The sequence below is a fragment of the Balaenoptera physalus genome (genome assembly GCF_965194825.1).
Source record: "Balaenoptera physalus genome assembly, chromosome: 7".
Taxonomy (NCBI): Eukaryota; Metazoa; Chordata; class Mammalia; order Artiodactyla; family Balaenopteridae; genus Balaenoptera; species Balaenoptera physalus.
The window spans coordinates 93,006,763-93,031,709 of record NC_138886.1 but is presented as its reverse complement, the minus strand read 5'-3'; the positions used below and the strand labels follow the sequence as shown (position 1 = coordinate 93,031,709).

Genomic DNA, 24,947 nt, shown 5'->3' with positions numbered 1-24,947 from the left:
TATTTCTTCCTTTCTAATCTGTGTGTCTTTCTTTCTTTTTCTTGCCGTGCTGCACTGGCTAGTACCTACAGTACTAAGTTGAAAAGGAGAGATGAAAGAGGACATTCTGGCCTTCTTTTGAATTTAGGAGGAAAACATTCATTCTCTCACCATTAAGTATGATGTTCACTGTCGGTTTTTTGTAGATATTCTTTACTGGGTTGAAGTAGAGCCCTTCTATTCCTGAGAGTTTCTGACATGAATGTGTGTTGAAGTTCATCAAATGCTTTTTCTTCATTAATTGATGTGGCCATGTAGATTTTCTTCTTCAATCTATTAATATGGCAAATTACGCTGATGATTTTTGAATAGTAAACCAAGCTTGTGTTGCGAGAATAGACTCCAGTTGATCAGAGTGTATTGTTATTTGCTTCCTTCTTCATGTGTTGATTTTATTGTGCAATTGTTTTCCCGTTTCCGTGTGTGAAAGCTTAGATTATTGATCTGAGACCTTCCCTCTTTTCTATTATAAGCATTTAGTGCCATTCGTTTCCCTCTTAAGAATGTTTTCTCTGGATCCTTCCACATTTTATGTGTTGTATTTTCATTTTCACTCAGTTCTATTTATCTTAAAAATTTTCCTTGAAATTCCTCTTTAACCATGGATTATTTAGAAGTGTGCATCTTAATTTCCAAATGTTTGGAGGCATTCTACTTCTCGTTCTCATTTTTATACAATTTAAAGCTTAGACTTTGGACACAGTGGAATAAAATGCAATTATGTTTGTTTAGTTATTTTATAGAGGTTCTTCAAATATCACTGGAGTGAAGTTTTCAAATATTAGTTTTACATAGTAGTTCTCAGTCTTTTGCACTTGTAACCATAAGAGAGTTCCCTAAAAATATGTAACCCTGGCTGCTGGAGCCATGTTTATCAGGGGCAGTTCACAGTCACAGGAATAGTGGGGAGTTTGTGGGTCCCCACTGCACACTTTGTTCTGGGCCAGCACACAGGGATCCAGTAGGGATCCAAGGTCCAGGAGAGGGACCCAAACTTTGGGCTCTGGTGTTTATATTGCAGAATCAGGGAAGCCCAGGTCCCGTGTGGGCAGGAACTAGGACCAGCACTGGGACACACAGGACCCAGGTCCAGTCCCTCTCCATGGAACGAGCAGTCAGGCTGAGGGAGGCCCAGCCTCTCTCCTGCTGGTCAGGGCTGAGCCAAGCTGCGGTTGCAGCTGTATTGCTCAGTAGGCCCATGGCTGAGTCACCAGCTATGACAGCCGTAAGCCCTGGCTATCGGTAGTGTCCATGAAGTCTTGAGGAAGGCCGGCCTTCCTCCTGCAGGGAGGCAGTCTTGAACAAGTTAGCCCTGCCCTGTCACTACTTCAACAACCAAAATTTTCATTACTCCCTCTTGCTCCCCAACCCCACTCAGATAAAAGCATAGTTTCTCATGGGGTGGCCAACCTTTTATTTTTCAAACATTATCAACATCATTTCATACAAGAAAGGACATTCGAACCCCAATTAACTAAGAAGCACATATTGCAGAATAAGCTCGTTTGCCCTAAAACAAGACCCTTAGCTATTTCCATGGACCATCCTTGATTTCTCCATTATGCTGCTGAGTAGTGCAAAGTTGGTGCTCAAGAACTCCTTGGATGATGGTGTGCTATCAACAGCTGCTGTGAACGCAAGCAGCTGGCACCCTCGGTGGCTATATGGGCAGAGGAGTTGAGGAGACAGTAGGTGATGGCTCTGTGCTGTCAGTGAGGGCTGTCCTCTGCCCGCACCCCTTTTAATCCCTTTGTATCCCTACCATCTGAGGAATGAAGGCAGTGATGAGTTATTGGCAGAATTGCCCTGTCTGATAAGAGGGTCACCTGCAAGCCAGAGGGCCCAAATCCTCCCTGGAACACATCACTCCCTACCCACCACTTAACAATTCCCTTCAAACAAAGGTGCAAATTTGTAATAGCTGTACCGTTAAGATATGCCGTCTGTGATTCGGACAACTGTGACTCCTTGCCCTGTTCTTGGAGGAACATGACATTTTGTAGGGAGAACCCAGGCCAGGTGGCCAAAGTCTCTGTCAAGTCTGTTTCTTCAGCCAATACTTTGATTCAAGTTGAGGGTGGTGGAGATGAGTGGGCCTTCACCATGATAGCCTTTCCCTGGTATCACTGGCAAGGTTCCCTGTGGTGAACATTACATACAAAAGCTTGCCCAGCACATGCCTCGCTCTCAGCCGAGCCGTGGCCATGCTGCTCCTGGGATTAGGCACCTCCTTTGCACACCCTGTGGATGGTGCTCATTTCCTTGATTCTGTGAATGGGGCATTTGTTAAACTATTATTTCTTGAGGCCTGTAAACTATTATTTCTTGATGTCTGTGCAAGTTTCAATTCTGCAATTTCTATTTCCTTCTTCTTACGGATTGAAAAACACTAGTGAAATTCCTCATCTTACAATCTCTGCTCCTTAACATTAACCGTAGTCTTCTTAAAGTCCTTGGTCTTGCTCTCTCAAAGGCTCCCTGGGGCTTGATTCCAGTGGGCTGGTGAGGTGGACACCACTGAGCTTGACAACATGCCATACTCCACCCAAGCCTGGAGATCTCCGGTGTCTGGGGGAAAAGGCAGGGGCCGTGAGACAGGAGACAAGAATGGAGGTAAATTCAGGGGTAAAGCCCAGGGAAGAGTCCATATGTCAGTTACAGGTCAGCTATGTGCCCTGTGTCCGAGAAGACGCCCCTCAGTGTGGGATGACCAGCTGCTCTCAGAGAGAGCGAGGCTCCTGGCCTCGGCTTCTCATGTGATACTGGGGCAGATCCTATGCACAGAGGGTGTGGCCTGCAGGGGGCGTGTATCAGCACCTCTGCAGGGTCGAGGGGCCAAAGGGGGCCATGGGCAACCTCTCCCAGGAGAAGTCACCTGCCCTGGGGCTGGGGCATCAGTCCCTCAGACCCACACCATCTACCTTTCTACCTGGGTTCCAAGCCCAGCAAGGCACAATCCTGACTTCCCCAGTGTAGGATTTCCCCAGTGTGTGACAAGCCAGGCTGTGGCCACCTACCTCGAGGGTATAGTTCAGCAGGGCAAAGCCCGTCACTGCCCCCTGGTGAGGCAACTACAATAGAAAGGTGAGCTTTTGAGAGCAAGGGTCAGGAGTCAGGGAGGAGAGGCAGAAACCCAAGAAAGGACCCATCGCCTGAGCCCACATCCTTGTCCACCTCTGTGGGGTCAGTCAGCCTCCAGTGTCTGCTCTGAGATCACAAGACCCCACAGTATTGGCCATCACAACCACCTGCCTCAGAACAAAACAAGAGGGCACAAGAGCAGGAGGCCCGTATGATGTGTGCTCCGTTGAGTAGGTGCTCCCTGGGCCAAGTGACAAGACATGGCTTCTCAGGGCACAGCTGCCCCCAGACTCAGCATAAGTGTCTGGGCTGTGAGCCCATTGATTCTGGGAAGGGCACCAGCACAAGGTGAACAGATGCTCCATCCTTTGCGTCAGGCAAGCCAGGAGCCAAGCACTGACAAGCAGTCTGCGTTACACCCTCATGTTGCACAGGGCAGGAGCCTCGGGGCGGGGGGGATGGGGCCTGCCCTGAGGTCACAGCAGAGAAGGTTTGCTGCTGGAGGGCCACACACAGGACAGCTGTATAGAATGTGATCAAAGGCTCTCTGGTGCTTCATGCCATTCAAAACCAGGGGCTCTTAAACAGCCCGAGGGTAAGATACCGCCAAATCCTTGCTGAAATTTCTGAGCCCATCCTCAGATCCCAAATTTTGCCCAGATTGCCAAAAGTTTCATGGACTTCTGGTCAAGGACCCGATTCATCTGGACTGCTCAGTGCACAGCAAGATTGCCAGGACGGGGCCTAGGGATCTTCCCCACACAACCATCCCTGACATTTGCTCCTGGAGAACCACCTGCCCAGCTACCGACATCTCCTCCTTCCCTCTCATCAGGCTAAATGCAACTGGGAGAAAGGCAACACAAAAGGAGGCAAATGTGGAAACATAAACCCGCCAGTGCTGTCTCCCCCAGCCAAGACTAAGAGTCCATGAGTCTACCCACTGCACTCACCTGAAAGCCCCCACATATCACCAGGAGCACAGAGAGCACACAGGCCATCAGATACACCTGACCTCAATTTCCTCCTGAGAGAGCACTCAGGGGCCTCCCTGGGATTTGGAGGTGTCAACAATTCACTGCATTGTGGCTTATGCCACAGAGCAATTTTGAACAAGGATTATAGTACCAGTAAACGTTAAGCACTGCTTTAAGTCCAATCACTTTATGTTTAAAGAGAGAGGAACTGGGGCTCAACCACCAGAGGGCAGACAGGAGAAGCAAGAAAAACTACAATCCTGCAGCCTGTGGACCAAAAACCACAGTTACAGAAAGATAGACAAGATGAAAAGGCAGAGGGCTATGTACCAGATGAAGGAACAAGAAAAAACCCCAGAAAAACAACTAAATGAAGTGGAGATAGGCAACCTTCCAGAAAAAGAATTCCGAATAATGATAGTGAAGATGATCCAGGACCTCGGAATAAGAATGGAGGCAAAGATTGAGAAGATGCAAGAAATGATTAACAAAGACCTAGAAGAATTAAAGAACAAACAAACAGAGATGACCAATACAATAACTGAAATGAAAACTACACTAGAAGGAATCAATAGCAGAATAACAGGCAGAAGAACGGATAAGTGACCTGGAAGACAGAATGGTGGAATTCAATGCTGCGGAACAGAATAAAGAAAAAAGAATGAAAAGAAATGAAGACAGCCTAAGAGTCCTCTGGGACAACATTAAACGCAACAACATTTGCATTATAGGGGTCCCAGAAGGAGAAGAGAGAGAGAAAGGACCAGAGAAAATATTTGCAGAGATTATAGTCGAAAACTTCCCTAACATGGGAAAGGAAATAGCCACCCAAGTCCAGGAAGCGCAGAGAGTCCCTTACAGGATAAACCCAAGGAGAAACACGCCGAGACACATAGTAATCAAAGTGGCAAAAATTAAAGACAAAGAAAAATGATTGAAAGCAGCAAGGGAAAAACGACAAATAACCTACAAGGGAACTCCCATAAGGTTAACAGCTGATTTCTCAGCAGAAACTCTACAAGCCAGAAGGGAGTGGCATGATATACTTAAAGTGATGAAAGGGAAGAACCTACAACCAAGATTACTCTACCCGGCAAGGGTCTCACTTAGATTTGATGGAGAAATCAAAAGCTTTACAGACAAGCAAAAGCTACGAGAATTCAGCACCACCAAACCAGCTCTACAACAAATGCTAAAGGAACTTCTCTAAGTGGGAAACACAAGAGAAGAAAAGGACCTACAAAAACAAACCCAAAACAATTAAGAAAATGGTCATAGGAACATACATATCGATAATTACCTTAAACGTGAATGGATTAAATGCCCCAACCAAAAGACATAGACTGGCTGAATGGATACAAAAACAAGACCCATATATATGCTGTTTACAAGAGACCCACTTTAGACCTAGGGACACATACAGACTGAAAGTGAGGGGATGGAAAAAGATATTCCATGCAAATGGAAATCAAAAGAAAGCTGGAGTAGCTATACTCATATCAGATAAAATAGACTTTAAAATAAAGAATGTTACAAGAGACAAGGAAGGACACTACATAATGATCAAGGGATCAATCCAAGAAGAAGATATAAAAATTATAAATATATATGCACCCAACATAGGAACACCTCAATACATAAGGCAACTGCTAACAGCTATAAAAGAGGAAATCGACAGTAACACAATAATAGTGGGGGACTTTAACACCTCACTTACACCAATGGACAGATCATCCAAAATGAAAATGAATAAGGAAACAGAAGCTTTAAATGACACAATAGACCAGTTAGATTTAATTGATATATATAGGACATTCCATCCAAAAACAGCAGATTACACGTTCTTCTCAAGTGCGCACGGAACATTCTCCAGGATAGATCGCATCTTGGGTCACAAATCAAGCCTCAGTAAATTAAGAAAATTGAAATCATATCAAGCATCTTTTCGGATCACAACGCTATGAGATTAGAAATGAATTACAGGGAAAAAAACGTAAAAGAGACAAACACATGGAGGCTAAACAATACGTTACTAAATAACCAAGAGATTACTGAAGAAATCAGAGAGGAAATCAAAAAATACCTAGAGACAAATGACAATGAAAACACAACGACCCAAAACCTATGGGATGCAGCAAAAGCAGTTCTAAGAGGGAAGTTTATAGCTATACAAGCCTATCTCAAGAAACAAGAAAAATCTCAAGTAAACAATCTAACCTTACACCTAAGGAAACTAGAGAAAGAAGAACAAACAAAACCCAAAGTTAGCAGAAGGAAAGAAATCATAAAGATCAGAGCAGAAATAAATGAAATAGAAACAAAGAAAACAATAGCAAAGATCAATAAAACTAAAAGTTGGTTCTTTGAGAAGATAAACAAAATTGATAAGCCATTAGCCAGACTCATCAAGAAAAAGAGGGAGAGGACTCAAATCAATAAAATCAGAAATGAAAAAGGAGAAGTTACAACAGACACCGCAGAAATACAAAGCATCCTAAGAGACTACTACAAGCAACTTTATGCCAATAAAATGGACAACCTGGAAGAAATGGACACATTTTTAGAAAGGTATAACCTTCCAAGACTGAACCAGGAAGAAACAGAAAATATGAACAGACCAATCACAAGTAATGAAATTGAAACTGTGATTAAAAATCTTGCAACAAACAAAAGTCCAGGACCAGATGGCTTCACAGGTGAATTCTATCAAACCTTTAGAGAAGAGCTAACACCTATCCTTCTCAAACTCTTCCAAAAAATCGCAGAGGAAGGAACACTCCCAAACTCATTCTATGAGGCCACCATCACCCTGATACCAAAACCAGACAAAGACACTACAAAAAAAGAAAATTACAGACCAATATCACTGATGAATATAGATGCAAAAATCCTCAACAAAATACTAGCAAACAGAATCCAACAACACATTAAAAGGATCATACACCACGATCAAGTGGGATTTATCCCAGGGATGCAAGGATTCTTCAATATACGCAAATCAATCAATGTGATACACCATATTAATAAATTGAAGAATAAAAACCATATGATCATCTCAATAGATGCAGAAAAAGCTTTTGACAAAATTCAACACCCATTTCTGATAAAAACTCTCCAGAAAGTGGGCATAGAGGGAACCTACCTCAACATAATAAAGGCCATATATGACAAACCCAGAGCAAACATCATTGTCAATGGTGAAAAACTGAAAGCATTTCCTCTAAGATCAGGAACGAGACAAGGATGTCCACTCTCACCACTATTATTCAACATAGTTCTGGAAGTCCTAGCCACGGCAATCAGAGAAGAAAAAGAAATAAAAGGAATACAAATTGGAAAAGAAGAAGTAAAACTGTCACTGTTTGCGGATGACATGATACTATACATAGAGAATCCTAAAACTGCCACCAGAAAACTGCTAGAGCTAATTAATGAATATGGTAAAGTTGCAGGATACAAAATGAATGCACAGAAATCTCTTGCATTCCTATACACTAATGATGAAAAATCTGAAAGAGAAAATATGGAAACACTCCCATTTACCACTGCAACAAAAAGAATAAAATACCTAGGAATAAACCTACCTAGGGAGACAAAAGACCTGTATGCAGAAAACTATAAGACACTGATGAAAGAAATTAAAGATGATACCAACAGATGGAGAGATATACCATGTTCTTGGATTGGAAGAATCAACATTGTGAAAATGAGTATACTACCCAAAGCAATCTACAGATTCAATGCAATCCCTATCAAATTACCAATGGCATTTTTTACGGAGCTAGAACAAATCATCTTAAAATTTGTATGGAGACACAAAAGACCCCGAATAGCCAAAGCAGTCTTGAGGCAAAAAAATGGAGCTGGAGGAATCAGACTCCCTGACTTCAGACTCTACTACAAAGCTACAGTAATCAAGACAATATGGTAGTGGCACAAAAACAGAAACATAGATCAATGGAACAAGATAGAAAGCCCAGAGATTAACCCACGCACCTATGGTCAACTAATCTATGACAAAGCAGGCAAAAATATAATGGAGAAGAGACAGTCTCTTCAATAAGTGGTGGTGGGAAAACTGGACAGCTACATGTAAAAGAATGAAATTAGAATACTCCCTAACACCATACACAAAAATAAACTCAAAATGGATTAGAGACCTAAATATAAGACCGGACACTATAAAACTCTTAGAGGAAAACATAGGAAGAACACTCTTTGACATAAATCACAGCAAGATCTTTTTTGATCCACCTCCTAGAGTACTGGAAATAAAAACAAAAATAAACAAGTGGGACCTAATGAAACTTCAAAGCTTTTGCACAGCAAAGGAAACCATAAACAAGACGAAAAGACAACCCTCAGAATGGGAGAAAATATTTGCAAACGAATCAACGGACAAAGGATTAATCTCCAAAATATATAAACAGCTCATTCAGCTCAATATCAAAGAAACAAACACCCCAATCCAAAAATGAGCAGAAGACCTAAATAGACATTTCTCCAAAGAAGACATACAGACGGCCACGAAGCACATGAAAAGATGCTCAACATCACTAATTATTAGAGAAATGCAAATCAAAACTACAATGAGGTATCACCTCACTCCTGTTAGAATGGGCATCATCAGAAAATCTACAAACAACAAATGCTGGAGAGGGTGTGGAGAAAAGGGAACCCTCTTGCACTGTTGGTGGGAATGTAAATTGATACAGCCACTATGGAGAACAATATGGAGGTTTCTTAAAAAACTAAAAATAGAATTACCATATGACCCAGCAATCCCACTACTGGGCATATACCCAGAGAAAACCGTAATTCAAAAAGACACATGCACCCGAATGTTCATTGCAGCACTATTTACAATAGCCAGGTCATGGAAGCAACCTAAATGCCCATGGACAGATGAACGGATAAAGAAGTTGTGGTACATATATACAATGGAATATTACTCAGCCATAAAAAGGAACGAAATTGGGTCATTTGTTGAGACGTGGATGGATCTAGAGACTGTCATACAGAGTGAAGTAAGTCAGAAAGAGAAAAACAAATATCGTATATTAATGCATGTATGTGGAACCTAGAAAAATGGTACAGATGAGCCAGTTTGCAGGGCAGAAGTTGAGACACAGATGTAGAGAATGGACATATGGACACCAAGGGGGGTAAACTGCGGTGAGGTGGGGATGGTGGTGTGCTGAATTGGGCGATTGGGATTGACATGTATCCACTGATGTGTATAAAATTGATGCCTAATAAGAACCTGCAGTATAAAAAAACAAACAAAACAACTAATACTAAACTTTCATTGGGTAATTTGTATAGAAATATGTTAATATAAATGTTTCAGACATTACATGAAATTTCTAAAAATCTTATATTTGTATTTGTATGGAAATATGTATGGAAATATGTTAATATAAATGTTTCAGACATTACATGAAATTTCTAAAAATCTTATATTTGTATTTGTATGGAAATATGTATGGAAATATGTTACTATAAATGTTTCAGACATTACATGAAATTTCTAAAAATCTTATATGTTCTGGTATAATGTTATAAGTAATAATCCTAGTTATTACTTTAAAATGTATATCTCAGAAATAACTAATTTTCTTGTCAACTGCATTATTATGAACTCTCATCAAATCTTTAACTGTGGTCATTTTTAAGTCTTTTGTCATGTACAGACAGTTCTGGGTGTACTCAGATGATTTTGCAAATATGTTCCTATAAAAGGGTTTCATCTTCAAGAAATTCATGGAAAAGACTCTGACAGGTACAGGTTTCTGGTAACTGACTGTACTGCTGAACTGAATGAATAAGCATTTTCAGAACTCTAATGAAAAACTGATGAACTCATAAAAGTGCTAACAAAAGATCAAGATGAAAAAAAAATTAATTACATGGGACTGAGTGAACTGATGAGGATGAGTATAATTTTTGTGACTTTCTGTCTGAATTAAAAAAAAAAAAATCCCACAAGGACTCAGAGGCAAAGAATATACAAATCAATTTTCACTGCAAAGTAAAGGAGCTGTTACAGTGGAGGATTACTGGACTGAATGTCAATATTATGACATAGTATGAGTGTGTTTCATGTTTGGTAATTGCAATCATTGTTGCTTTTGTTGTGGTCATCCATGTACAATGCTTGGTGTCAGTCTATTTATCTCTTGTAAAAATAAAATACAGTGTGTGTGTGTGAAAAAAAAGTATATTAAAGGACACTTTGATTACTTCCATATTTTGTCTGTTGTAAACAATGCTGCAATGAAAATTGGGGTGCATATATGTTTTCTAATTAGTGTTTTTTTCTTCCAGTAAATACCTAGGAGTGGAATTGCTGGATCATATGGTAGTTCTATTTTTAATTTTTTGAGGAATCTCCGTACTGTTTTCCATAGTGGCTACACCAGTTTACGTCTCCACCAACAGTGCACAAAGGTTCCCTTTTCTCCACATCCTTGCCAACATGGCTTTGATAGTAACCATTCTGACAGATGTGAGGTGATATCTCATTGTGGTTTTGAGTTGTATTTCCCTGATGATTAGCAATGTTGAGCATCTTTTCATGTGCCTATTGGCATCTGTGTGTCTTCTTTGGAAAAATGTGTGTTCAGATCCTCTGTGCATATTTTAATTGGGATGTTTGTTTTTTTTTGATATTGAGTTGTATGAGTTCTTTGTATATTTTGGATTATTAACCCCTTATTGGACATATCATTTGTAAATATCTTCTCCCATTCAGCACAGCCACTATGGAAAGCAGTACGCAGGTTCCTCAAAAAATTAAAAATAGAATTACCAGACGATCCAGCAGTTCTACTCTTCATATCCAAAGAAAATGAAAAAAAAAATTTGAAAAGATATATGCATCCCAGTGTTCATAGCAGCATTACTTATAGTAGCCAAGACATGGAAGCAACCTAAGTATCCATCAACAGATAAGTGGATAAAGAAGATGTGATATAATGGAATATTTCTCAGCTATAAAAAAAGAGTGAAACTTTGCCATTTGCAACAACATGGATGGCCCTACAGGGTGTTACGCTTAGTGAAATAAGTCAGACAGAGAAAGACAAATACTGTATGTTTTCAGTTTATATGGAATCTGAAAAATAAAACACATTAACGAATATAACAAAACAGAAACAGACTCACAGATACAGAGATCAAGGAGAGGGACAAGATAGGTGAGGGGTATTAAGAGGTACAGACTACTATGTATAAAATAAATAAGTTACAAGGATGTAATGTGCAGCACAGGGGAATATAGCCAATATGCAATAATAACTGTATATGGTGTATAAGCTGTAAAAACATCGAATCAGTGTGTTGTACACCTGAAACTAATATAATATTGTAAGTCAACTATACTTAAAAAAAAAAAAAAAACTTCTCAGTAAAAGATACCATTAAGAAAGACTGACAGCACCAACTATTGGAGAGAATGAGGGTTTGAGTGCATCTACATATATCTTGCATAACATACATGCCCCAAATAGATACACGTTTATACTATATAAAGAGCTCTTAAATAAGAACAAATTGTAAGGTACGAAGGATATAACAAGGTGATTCACAGAAAAAGAAATAGAAATAGCTAATAAACATAGGAAAAAGTGTTTCAATTTCAGTAAATAAGGAAATGCAAACTAGAACAATGATAAATCCCTTTTATCCACCTAACTGGCAACAAATCTTTAGAAATAAAATGTTGCATTTTGCCAGAGTTGTGGGGTATAAGGTGCTTTTTCATACGCACTTGGTGGAATTGTGAGTTGGTATAAACATTTTTCTCAGTGTTGCTATCAAATTTAAAGTGGAATTGTGTCTTTTGACCTAGCAATTCTACTTCTAGAAAAATTTGTCCTAGAGAAATACTTGCTTATGTGTGTGTGGAGAGAACATGTATAAGGATTCCAGCATTGTTCGTAATAATGAAAAACTGGAAGCAGTCAAATTGTCAGCCTTTGTTATAGTTACTCAGAATATTTAGAGTATTTGTTTATTTATTTATTTATGACTGTGTTGGGTCTTCATTTCTGCGCGAGGGCTTTCTCTAGTTGTGGCAAGCGGGGGCCACTCTTCATCGCGGTGCACGGGCCTCTCACTATCGTGGCCTCTCTTGTTGCGGAGCACAGGCTCCAGACGCGCAGGCTCAGTAATTGTGGCTCACGGGCCTAGTTGCTCCGCGGCATGTGGGATCCTCCCAGACCAGGGCTCGAACCCGTGTCCCCTGCATTGGCAGGCAGATTCTCAACCACTGCGCCACCAGGGAAGCCCCCAGAATATTTAAAGAGGAAATATCCTGGTACAATAATCCTTGGATAATTAACTTTATCATCACTTGGCTTAAGGCAGGAATCTCACTTTTCGGTGAGACATGTTAGTAGAAAATGCTATTTTGTTTTTTCTTTTTTCATAGCACTGGGTAATTTTGTATGTGCTTCTTATTTGACTTTTCTGCCCTTTATTCATGCCCATATTTTATGAACCACAAGATAACGTTTGGTTATAAATCATTTATGTAGAAAAGTATTCCCAAACTCAGGGACTTTTCACTGAAGAAGTTTTTTGTTTGTTCATTTTTAACTTTTTTACTTGGCTCAGGTTTGCTATTTGCTCTCCTGAAAATGTAAGCTGTAAACTCATTAAGCAAGCAGATGAACCAGTCTAATCTAGAGAAGGCAGACTTCCTCTATGTCTTTCAGTTCATCGAATTATGGAGTGGTTCAAACAGAGAACAATTTAGGGTGCTAAGAATTAGAAGTGGTCCTTCCTAAACACACACAGGGAGAAGAAAAAGAAACATCGTGCCAACTGTCTCCTGTTTTTTAGCGTTTTTTTGGAATTTCGTGTTACTTATGAAGAGGTATTGTTCTGGAATCTGGGAAAGAGATGTAAATGTTAGGAACACAGAAGCAGTATTATTATTTGCTGATGATATAGTCGTGGGCCTAGAAGAGCCAGGATAATCAGTGAATATATGGAGGCTTATAATAAAGTCCTCAGTTACTTTGTATTATTAATGAAATTTTTTTCCAAAATTTCCTTTTCAGTAGCCTTTTCTGACTTTTTATTTGTAGTTTTCAGGATTTTGATATTCAAGGGTCCAGAAGATGCAGTTTGGACTGGTTGACGATAGAAACATACAAGAATATTGAAAGCTACAGAGCCTGTGGTTCTACAATCCCACCACCATATATTTCTTCACAAGACCACGTCTGGATCAGGTTCCATTCCGATGACAGTATCTCTAGGAAGGGTTTCAGACTGGCATACTTTTCAGGTGTGTTTTTAAATAAGAAGAAAGATATGGAACAGAATTCTATAGTATTTACTGCTCAGTCACTTTGGGACTCGCCTTCTAAACAATGTCCATTTAATTGTGACTCAATCCTCAAGGCAGCTGAGATTGAGGAATTAGAGGCTAAAGGTTCAGGTGCCGTAGATCCGAGTCTCCAAAAGGCATTTTGTATAATCCTAATAAAATGATTAATTTTACAAACTAAGGTCAGTTTTCTTTTTAAATATTTTGAATACGTTTATTTTAAAAGGAACTTTTTCCCCTCAAGTGTTTACCAGTATCCTGCAAGTTACTTCAGAATGTATTTTTGTGTGTGCATTACCCTTGTCTTTACACCTTCAAAGAAAAGACAATCAATTTCACTTTCGTAGTTTGTAGTATCAGAAGTCTTCTTATGCTAATTCTTAAACTTTATCCGAAAAGAGTGAGCAGATCATACAAATATGAAGAACTCAGAGCATTAGAGTTATGTAAATTTTTGCTGAAAATCATTTTACATTTTCTGAAATTACATGGTCTCCTTTAGCAACATATGCTGCTTTTTCTCTTTTTTATTAAAAGCACAGTCTTTGTAATATTTACTTAGGTGCTGAAGCACATTTTCTGTCACCTATTTGCCAGTAAATAAAAGTTGTTAATGGAGAGGTAAGCATTGGCCGACATCATCAGTGTGGACTGTAGGAATCTAATGTTTGGTTTTCTTTCCCTACCTCATTATTGTTATATATTTAAGGTAGTCCACTAAGATAATCAGAATTCTATAAACATTTCAATTCTTTTCTCTCTTCTTCCCCCTACTGTTTTGTTGAGTAAATTTATACCTTTAGCTCAGATTCATAAAATATTTTGCAGTTGTATTAAAACAATAGAAATTATAAAATGGAAGTACCATGTTGTGGTTACATGAAATGTTAGAAATAGAATAAAGTTAACTTATGATAATCTTAGCAAAAATTTGAGTCTAAATAATGGGCTTGCAAAATATGCTATGATACACAAAGCAAAATATTGTGTGTATGTGTATATATATATATATATAATATATATATAAACAACTCAAAAAGAATATTAAAACTGGATTTGAAAAGGTGATTATTATAGAGGAGTTTTTCTTCATTGCAAAATGTTTATACAATAGAGTATTTGAAATTCTTAGGCAATACATCCTACTAACTTATATATCTTACATCACTTTACTAAATGTTCTGCAGTAAAATAGCTTCTGCAAAAACAGGATTGGTCTTTTCTCTTTAGATCAGCTGTAGAGATCTTCATGGAACAAATCATAAGTGTTTAATAAATTGTTGAGTAATCAGTAAGCCAATATTAATTTGTCATTAGAGTTTAACCTATTTTTGATCAAGCCCAACTATCATTTGGGCTAATCAACATTTATGATAAAAATGCCACTTGCTGTTACATACCCTTTAAAGAGTATGTTTTTTCCTCCTTATCTCTCCATCTCCCTCCTCCCAATGTCCTCCCAGGGAAATCTGAGGAACCAAACTGTGCTTGTGACCAGTTTCGTTGTGGTAATGGAAAGTGTATACCAGCAGCCTGGAAATGCAATAACATGGATGAATGTGGAGATAGTTCTGATGAAGAGATCTGTGCCAAAGAAGTGAATCCTCCAACATCGGCCGCTTTCCAACCCTGTGCTTACAGCCAGTTCCAGTGCCTATCTCGGTTTACCAAAGTTTACACTTGCCTCCCCGAATCTTTAAAATGTGATGGGAACATTGACTGCCTTGACCTTGGAGATGAGATAGACTGTGATGTGCCAACTTGTGGGCAGTGGTTAAAATATTTTTATGGTACTTTTAATTCTCCCAATTATCCAGACTTTTATCCTCCTGGAAGCAATTGTACCTGGTTAATAGACACTGGTGATCATCGCAAAGTCATCTTACGCTTCACTGACTTTAAACTTGATGATACTGGTTATGGTGATTATGTCAAAATATACGATGGATTAGAGGAGACTCCACACAAGCTTTTGCGTGTGTTAACTGCTTTTGATTCTCATGCGCCTCTCACTGTCGTGTCTTCTTCTGGACAGATAAGGGTACATTTCTGTGCCGATAAAGTCAACGCTGCCAGGGGATTTAATGCTACTTACCAAGTAGACGGCTTCTGTTTGCCATGGGAAATACCCTGCGGAGCGAACTGGGGGTGTTATACGGCGCAGCAGCGCTGTGATGGGTATTGGCATTGCCCAAACGGAAGGGATGAAACCAATTGTACCATGTGCCAAAAGGAAGAGTTCCCATGTTCCCGGAACGGCGTCTGTTACCCTCGTTCTGATCGCTGCAACTACCAGAATCATTGCCCAAATGGCTCCGATGAAAAAAACTGCTTTTTTTGCCAGCCAGGAAATTTTCATTGTAAAAACAATCGTTGTGTGTTTGAAAGCTGGGTGTGTGACTCTCAGGACGACTGTGGCGATGGCAGCGACGAGGAGAATTGCCCGGTAATCGTGCCTACCCGAGTCATAACTGCAACCGTCATAGGGAGCCTTATCTGTGGCCTGTTCTGCTCATTGCCTTGGGATGTACTTGTAAGCTTTATTCTCTGAGAATGTTTGAACGAAGGTCAGTATCAAGACAAAACTATAGTGCTTATGCTCTCTACAGTAAAAGCGTGGCCCAAATATTTACAACACATTTTTTTAATGAGATTAGCAATATATTTTTGTTATATTGTTGAGAAATAAATACTTCTTATGATTTATAAAATGACTATGAAAAGCCTATGACTCAAAAACCTAATAAGAACATTAAAAAACAAATAAATACTAAGAGTTATGAGGTGAGAAAAGCCAATCAGTATTTATCAGTTCCTGTTTTCAGGTTAATCTGTCTTACAGGAATTTTGCAAGCTGTAATTCTCGGTGGTTGCTCTTTTTTTTTTTTTTTTTTTTTTTTTTTAATTTTATTTATTTATTTATTTATTTTTGGCTGTGTTGGGTCATCGGTTCGTGCGAGGGCTTTCTCTAGTTACGGCAAGCGGGGGCCACTCTTCATCGCGGTGCGGGGACCGCTCTTCATCGCGGTGCGCGGGCCTTTCACTATCGCGGCCCCTCCCGCCGCGGGGCACAGGCTCCAGACGCGCAGGCTCAGCAGCTGTGGCTCACGGGCCCAGCCGCTCCGTGGCATGTGGGATCTTCCCAGACCAGGGCCCGAACCCGTGTCCCCTGCATTAGCAGGCAGATTCTCAACCACTGCGCCACCAGGGAAGCCCTCGGTGGTTGCTCTTTAACCTCGGTTTTTATAAATATTAATTCAACAATTCCAGATATTTGAGAACCTTCTGTGTTGAAAGCATTATACAGGTGAATAGAGAAATGCGTAGGAGTAATCTCATGGGCAGTTTACAGTTAGAAGGAAGGAACTGTTGGGTAGAATTAGATGACAAAAAATATATATGTTGTAAGAGCTATAAAATAAAGTGGTATAAAAGTTGAAGATCTCAGTTAAGAAGTGGTTCAGCGTTAAAGGGTGGCCTTCAGGGAGAGCTGTCTTTTGTGTGGTAGAGGAGAGACTGGACCTGGGAGAAGTTGATGGCAGAGAGGCCTTCTAGAAAGCTCCTGTGGAGACCATGACCGTCAGTCCCAGGAGAATTACAAATGATAGATACAACAAAGAAGTCACATACCAGACAGCTAAGAATAGATGCACAGTATCACAATAACCAAGTGCATCTTATCTTTGGTTCAGTATAAATGGCCAGAAAATGTTTTACTACATTGCAACATAAGAGTACAATGAAGACCAGAGGTCTTGAGTTTAAGAACAAGTTATTCCAGAAAGGGTTTTGGTGACTCATTTCACTCTTTTCCTTATCTGAAAAGTAAATGTGTTGGACTTGATGAATAAAGTGTCTTCTAAGAATTTTCAAATACTTTCACCTCAAGTCTCAAGCCCCTATGTTCTTAGGGGTTTAAAGATCTAGTACTTTTATCTTTTACGGGGATATCTAATTTATTAAAACTTAGTGATCCAGACCCCTAGTGTAAAACCGCATGAGACTAAACTGTCTGCTTCATCTTTGTGTTCTCAGTGTAGGGTAGTATAGATACTCATCAAATGTTGGCTAAGTAAGCTTTACAAATGAACAAGTATATTAAAATTCAGATTGTTTTAATTGTTGATAATTTAAAAATTACTGTTTTGGCTTGCCTTTTTTTTTAATCCTTTTTATCCCCCTGTTTACTCTCAAAGATCATTTGAAACACAGTTGTCCAGAGTGGAAGCAGAATTGTTAAGAAGAGAAGCTCCTCCCTCTTATGGACAATTGATTGCTCAGGGTTTAATTCCACCAGTTGAAGATTTTCCTGTTTGTCCACCTAATCAGGTATGTTGCAACTTATTATTTCTCTTTCCGTACCTCTTAAAATGAAATCTATACTTGTATATAATGGTAAAGTATCCTTGACTGTGTCAGAATTTTTGCAGTCAAGTTAAGAATTAAATATATGGAGGATTTGAAATTATACAGTTGACCCCTGAACAACGAGGGGGCTAGGGACACCCACCCTCCGTGCAGGTGAAAATTCACATGTAACTTTATAGTCAGACCTCTGTGTCTGGGGCTCAACATCCATAAATTCAACCAACCATGTATCATGTAGTACTCTAGTATTTGCTATTGAAAAAAATCCACATATAAGTGGACCCGTGCATTTCAAGCCCATGTTGTTCAAGGGTCAACTCTAATTGTTTCATTGTATTTTAACAAATTCAGAAGTATACTTTTCATTCTTTACTTCTGATTTGGTTAGGTGATTCTTAAGCATTTTACTGTTTAGGATAATTTAGTGCGTTAAAATTCAAAAGTAAAGTTTGACAGCTTATTTTCTACTTGAACTATTTCAAAGATTTAAAAAGAAATACTAAAGTTGATATGCTTAGCAATAGATTAGTAACATGCTAGATTAAAATAAAAGTTGTTGAAATTAAGTTAACATTTCTACCTGACTTGAGAGAAAACTTCTTCACAGCTGGATTTTACAGTGCTTAAAAATTCATATCATTTTCTTTAAATAGTAACTCATTCTTTATTAATGTTTCTGAATTCTTTAAATTTTTGTGAGTGATTTTTTACTTCGGGTGTACATTAAAGTGATCCAGTTATATATATATATATATATATATATATATATATATATATATATATATATATATATATATATATATATATATTCTTTTTCAGATTCTTTTCCATAATAGATTATTATAAGATATCAAATATAGTTCCCTGCAATTTCTTTTTTAATTTCTTTTTCAGTGCTTACAATTGTGCCCAGGGTTCTTAAGGGCATTAAGGATTTCTACATTTAAAATGTAAATTCATCCAGAATCATTTCTAAAAGTTGTTCCCAGTATCAGAATTAAGAAAAATTGATGAACATTGTTTTCCCAGTAATTGAATTCTGTTCAAAATGAAAGACCGTTTCCTTTTTGTTAAATAGGTTTCCAATTACAGTGGGTCATCTTATTTGAGTCTTTTAGGAAATCTTTGTGAGAATTTGATGTAATTTGCTAAGTAAGTAATTCAGAACTTCCACTGGTTGGAATTTTGTGTGCAACATAGGAAAAACCTACATTGTGGCTTTTATATATTGTTGTCCCTGCCATGGGGAAGGGTTCTTTTTAGGTAGGAATTCAGAGGATGGTTAATTCCATCCACCCACTCCACCATGTATCACCCCACCCCTATATCCTGAGGCTACCTTCAAGAGGTTAGTCAACTGTGAAGTTAGAGGGGGCACAGTCCACACAAGACAGCCCTTACTTCTAAAACCAATTTTAAGTTCCAGGGCTCCCAAACCATCCTCAGGTTTGATAATTCACTAGAAGGACTGAGAACTCATTGAAAGCTGTTTTACTTAATAGTGTAAGCTGGTGTAACTATTATTGCTGGGAAAGGATCCAGATTAAATCAGCCAAAGGAAGAGACACGTAGGACAGGGTTCAGGAGGGTACCAAACACGACCCTTCCAATTGTCTTTTCCCCATAAAGTCAGGACAGTGTTATTCTCTCGACACAGGTGTGTGACAGTATGCACGAAACATTGCCAACTAGGGGAGCTCACCCAAACTCGGTGTCCAGGGTTTTTACTGGAGCTCCATCACATAGGCATGATTAATTGCACACGTGGCTGATCCCAGTCTCTAGCCTCTCCAGAGGTTGACTGATTCTGCTGACTCAACTCTCCCACGCTACATCACATTGGTGTGGCTCAGAGCCTCCACCGAAAACGCGATGCTACTCTCTGGCTGGCCCAAGTCTCCATGCAATGACACTCCTGTCAAAGCTGACATTCCAAGGTCTGAGGTCTCATCCCAGAAGTAAAGGGCAAAGGTCAGACCTCACTTTGGGTAAGGTTTCAATTCTTTACTACCTACTACAGCATTTTTGTAGGGTTATAATTTACCCTTGTGAGGGAATTCTGCTTCAACAAAGTTTTAAAATAAAATATGTTTGCAAATGGTAAACTCGATTTTATTCAGTTAATGAGATTACACTCTTATGTTTGAAACTTTTGGTAATAAATTATCAAATTTCCTTATTTGTTTTTAAAAAGAAAAATAATCTTCTGATTACCAACTCATTCAAAATAGCGATCCTTTCTGAAGAATCCTTTTCTTCTGCTTCATAAATGGAAGAAGTATATAAAATTATTCCTAAAACAATCATGAGATCCCCTTGTAGAATCTAATGTTAAATTGGCAATCATTTAATTAAACAGACTTTGAAGCCAGTAGAGAGCTTCATCTCACTGACAGACTATACTGTTAAAGTCGGCTTTGAAGTGTGCTGAAGGCATTGTGGGTGGCAGCTGCATAAAAGTGGAGGATATCTGAAGAGCCTTGTATTCATTGCTGGATTTAATGACAGTGCTCACACAAAGCCTTAGAACGTGAACGCCAAATGAGGAGGACCAAATCTATGGAGTTCATAGGGATGTGAGCCACTTTTTTTTTTTTTTTTCAGTTAGTTTATAGTTACCTTCCCAATTGGTGAAAACTCTTACTCATTTATATAGTAAATTTTATGTGCTGATATTCAGATTTCTTATTGGCAATCTGTTATTTACTAAGGCTAGACTATGAAATATTCCTGTGATAGTAGCTTCTTAGCTTTCTGTGAATTATATTCCAGGGATTATGTTCAAAGGGTGTATATGGAAATCACAAATCTATATGGAAAACCTGAGGCTAGCTGTATGGTATCAGCTTGGATTTACTTCAATACCAGTCACAAACAGAGATGGAAAACATATGTTATCACATCTTCTTATTCTCTTCCCTTCCTTTTTTCTGTGGGGGGATAGGCAAGAGCCATTCATTTTGGCGGAGGGAAACTGTATCACCTTTTGAAAGGGAGTATATCAATCCACCATTGTTTCTTGGAAATACTGTATTTTAAATACTAAATGCCAGATTGATGAAAGCTGTGTTTGTTCCAAGTTTGATTACTCCTTTTTGTAACCACTAGATGGAGCTTAAAGACTGTTTTTGTAAATACTGTAGTTTTTTTTTTTGTTTTTTTGTTTTTTTTAATTCCGATAGTCATTCATTCATCTAGAAAAAAGAAAATCTAGATGATTTTTCTTTCAGTTGGGCAATATGGTCACCTCCCATATGCACTAATTAAAAATCACCAATTTTCAAAGAATACGGTTATAATTTATGTTTAACATGAAGCTGTAGAAAATAAGACATAAATCTTTTTTTTTTAAAAGACTTTTTTTTTAAAGGAATTCCTTTATTTTTATTATTTATTTATTTATTTATTTATTTTTGGCTGTGTTGGGTCTTCGTTTCTGTGCGAGGGCTTTCTCTAGTTGCGGCAAGCGGGTGCCACTCTTCATCGCGGTGCGCGGGCCTCTCACTATCGCGGCCTCTCTTGTTGCGGAGCACAAGCTCCAGATGCGCAGGCTCAGTAGTTGTGGCTCACGGGCCCAGTTGCTCCTTGGCATGTGGGATCTTCCCAGACCAGGGCTCGAACCCGTGTCCCCTGCATTAGCAGGCAGATTCTCAACCACTGCGCCACCAGGGAAGCCCAAGACTTAAATCTTTAAGATTGAGAAGGAACCCAAATGTCTCAGATACCATTGAATAGGGCTATAAACAAGTTAATTTCTTTGGCTTTTTGTTTCCTGTGCTGCATTACAAATACAGTAATTCCTTTGTTTATGACAATATAAATAAATTTGTATTTATTTATAATAAATATTTATGGCTATTTATTTATGGATATCCTCAATTTATGGATATCCTCAATATCCACTCATTCAACAAATCCTTGAGAACCAACTGTGAGATATAATTTTTACATGTTTTGGAAGGTTTCATCCTTGTAAATCAAGTCTAACTTGTGCTGTGTTAAAACAAAAAAACAAACAGCCTAGTTTTCACACTCCTTTAGGTCATTTAGAGAATTATTGTAGAGATTCTTCTATCTTCGTAGCTAAAGAAGTATCAAATACTTTTATTTTCCATCTTTGGTGCATTTCTAGGATTGGATTACTATGTGAAGTTTTGAAATAAAATTGCTGTTGTAATTGGCATTAAACATCATTTTAAAGTTCATATATAAAATGAAGTATCGAGAAAATCTTAAACACAGTGAACAGTGGTTCAAGTTATAGGTTAGATTCTGGAGTGAGGTGAACCTGTATCGATGAGAGAATTTAATTCATCCTCCATAGACCGTAAAATGAGTAATAGAACTTTCATCCACAACACATGCTGAATAGAAGGGTGTTTTCCATCTTAATACCTCGTTGTTAGCTGTTTTAAGATCTTTTTTCTTTCTTTCTTTCTTTCTTTCTTTCTTTCTTTCTTTCTTTCTTTCTTTCTTTCTTTCTTTCTTTCTTTCTTTCTTTCTTTCTTTCTTTCTTTCTTTCCTTTCTTTCTTTTTTCCGCAGGCTTCTGTTTTGGAAAACCTGAGGCTAGCTGTACGGTCTCAGCTTGGATTTACTTCAATCAGACTTCCTATGGCAGGCAGATCCAGCAACATCTGGAATCGTATTTTTAATTTTGCAAGATCACGCCATTCAGGGTCATTGGCTCTGGTCTCAGCAGATGGGGATGAGGTTGCCCCTAGTCAGAGTACCAACAGAGAACCTGAAAGAAATCATACTCACAGAAGTTTGTTTTCTGTGGAATCTGACGACACAGACACAGAAAATGAGAGAAGAAATAAGGTAGGAGCATCTGGTGGGGTTGCAGCTCCTTTGCCTCAAAAAATCCCTCCCACAACAGCGGTAGAAGCAACAGTGGGAGCAAGTGGAAGTTCCTCCACTCAGAATACCCGAGGTGGTCACACAGAAACCGGACAGGATGTGACAAGTGCGGAACCCCCAAGTGTGAGTCTGGCGCGTCACCAGCTCACAAGTGCGCTAAGTCGTATGACTCAGGGGCTACGTTGGGTACGTTTTACATTAGGGCGATCAAGCTCCGTAAGTCAGAACCAGAGCCCTTTGAGACAACTTGATAATGGGGTAAATGGAAGAGAAGAAGATGATGATGTCGAAATGCTGAGTCCAGTTTCTGAAGGAGCTTCAGACTTTGACGTGAATGACTGTTCCAGACCTCTTCTTGATCTTGCCTCCGATCAAGGGCAAAGGTTCAGACAACCATATAGTGCAGCAGACCCTGGAGTAAGACCAAGTAATCGCGATGGCCCCTGTGAGCGCTGCGGTATTGTCCACACTGCCCAGATACCAGACTCTTGCTTAGAAGCAATGCTGAAAAATGAAACGAGCGATGATGAAGCTTTGTTACTTTGTTAGGTACACGAATCCCATCAGGGAGATTGGATACAAGTTGGAGCAATATCCATTCATTGTTTTGGAACTTTACAATTAAACTAGTATTAATTTAAAAAGAAAAAAGATGCAGGGTGATTTCTTACTATCATATGTTAGCCTGCATGGTTAAATTAAACACCTGTAACTCTATAAACTTTAGAGTTTACTATTGTAGCAGCTAAAAATGCATTATGTATTCAGATTGTTCAATAATGTTCTTCCATTTGTTTCTAATTGTTTTCATCCTGGTACTGTAGTTCGCAGTAGAGATATGGCTGCAGAAACTCATTTGACTGTCAGTTTCTATCTATCCTATGTTAAAACGTTTCTTTGTTCAAAATAATACCTTCTTTTAATTGAACCCTTTATGCTTTTGCCAATACATCTTGTAACTTAATATACGAGATGTTAAGGTGGTTAATATAAAAAGAGAAAAAGTCCTTATTCTCACCTGTTTTTATTTGTATAACATCTGTCTAAACATTATTAGATTTCATAATATGAGCTTGTCAAAGGGAAAAAAACTGTCTAAAATTTTTTCTCATGTTTAACATGCAATGATGTGAAATTTAGATAGAGTTAGATAAATTAATGGCAAAAACAAAACTCTTTTATAAATTTTCTAATGTTGACTTTAATACTCTAATATGGTACAAACCAAATGGTAAAAAGCCCAAATCATTTCTTTTTTTATCTCTATTTAAGGACAGAATTAAGCGGATGAAGATATTCTACTATGCATTAAATCTTGAACTTTATAAAATATGTACAAAAATTGTACAAGGTAAGTTCCAACTGGTAATGTCTTTCCCTGATACAGGGTTATGCTTGTATTGGACCCTAGGGATTTGCACTAAAATCATATCAAGGTCTCAGATGAGTTTAGTGCAGAAGCACTATCACTTTAAATACTATTATTTGCTATCATAATGACTATATATTTCCATAGCTTATGGGGGGGGCGTGAGGGGGCATTTTTATGACAACTTGAGGTTGCTTTGCTAGTTTCATATTTATTTGTTGTATTTAAAAACTGCATTATAGTAAGAAAGTGATTTTTTCAATATATTTTATTCATAAGGGGAGGATCATGCTACATGTTGAAAAGCAAATTAAGAAATCATTCAGATCACCTCCCTTTTTTAAGTAAAATGAATTGCAAAACCCCGCATATTTTTTTATTGTCAATTCCCATTTATTTATTCTTTAGCTGTCTGTTTTAGTAGCTTAATGTTTGAGTATGAAAAATGTATTTGTGTATGATTATTGCTATTTATTAAATTTTAAATACTTTGCTGAATGTCATTTTAAAGCATGTTTGAGGTCTTGTGTATTTGTCGTGTCATGCTGTCAGGAAGAACTGACTGAAATGTTTTAATATGTATCAAAAATTAAAATGACTTCTTTTTTTTGTATTGCCTTGAGGTACTTTTTAAATCAAAGTTTCTATTTATTTTTGTTCATTTGGTGCATATACAATTTCAGGCCATGAAATATGCAGTGTGTCTAGAAGAAAAATTAAAGAGGGGATGTCTTTCTTAACTCCCTTATAGTAAAGTAGAAAGTAGTAGCTTACACCAGTTCTCAAGGGTAAAAAAATCCCTAAGGACCTGGACATTATTTTGCCTTTAATTGATGTGTCTTATAAGAGTCAGTAACTATATCAGTTCTCTTTTTATATTATTTTCAGATACATTTTAGACCCCTATACAAT

The 24,947-nt window shown here is 38.4% G+C and overlaps 1 pseudogene across 1 annotated transcript in view; it reads left to right on the top strand.

Annotated features, from left to right (window-relative positions):
- LOC309664384 (low-density lipoprotein receptor-related protein 12-like) overlaps positions 1–23,879 on the top strand; it is a 128,502-nt pseudogene extending 104,623 nt beyond the window's left edge. Inside the window, exons 3-6 of the transcript XR_014268443.1 lie at positions 13,193–13,395; positions 14,901–16,004; positions 17,634–17,766; positions 22,349–23,879. The product of XR_014268443.1 is annotated as a low-density lipoprotein receptor-related protein 12-like (transcript). The remainder of the gene's footprint in view (positions 1–13,192; positions 13,396–14,900; positions 16,005–17,633; positions 17,767–22,348) is intronic.
- Positions 23,880–24,947: the final 1,068 nt, after the last annotated feature.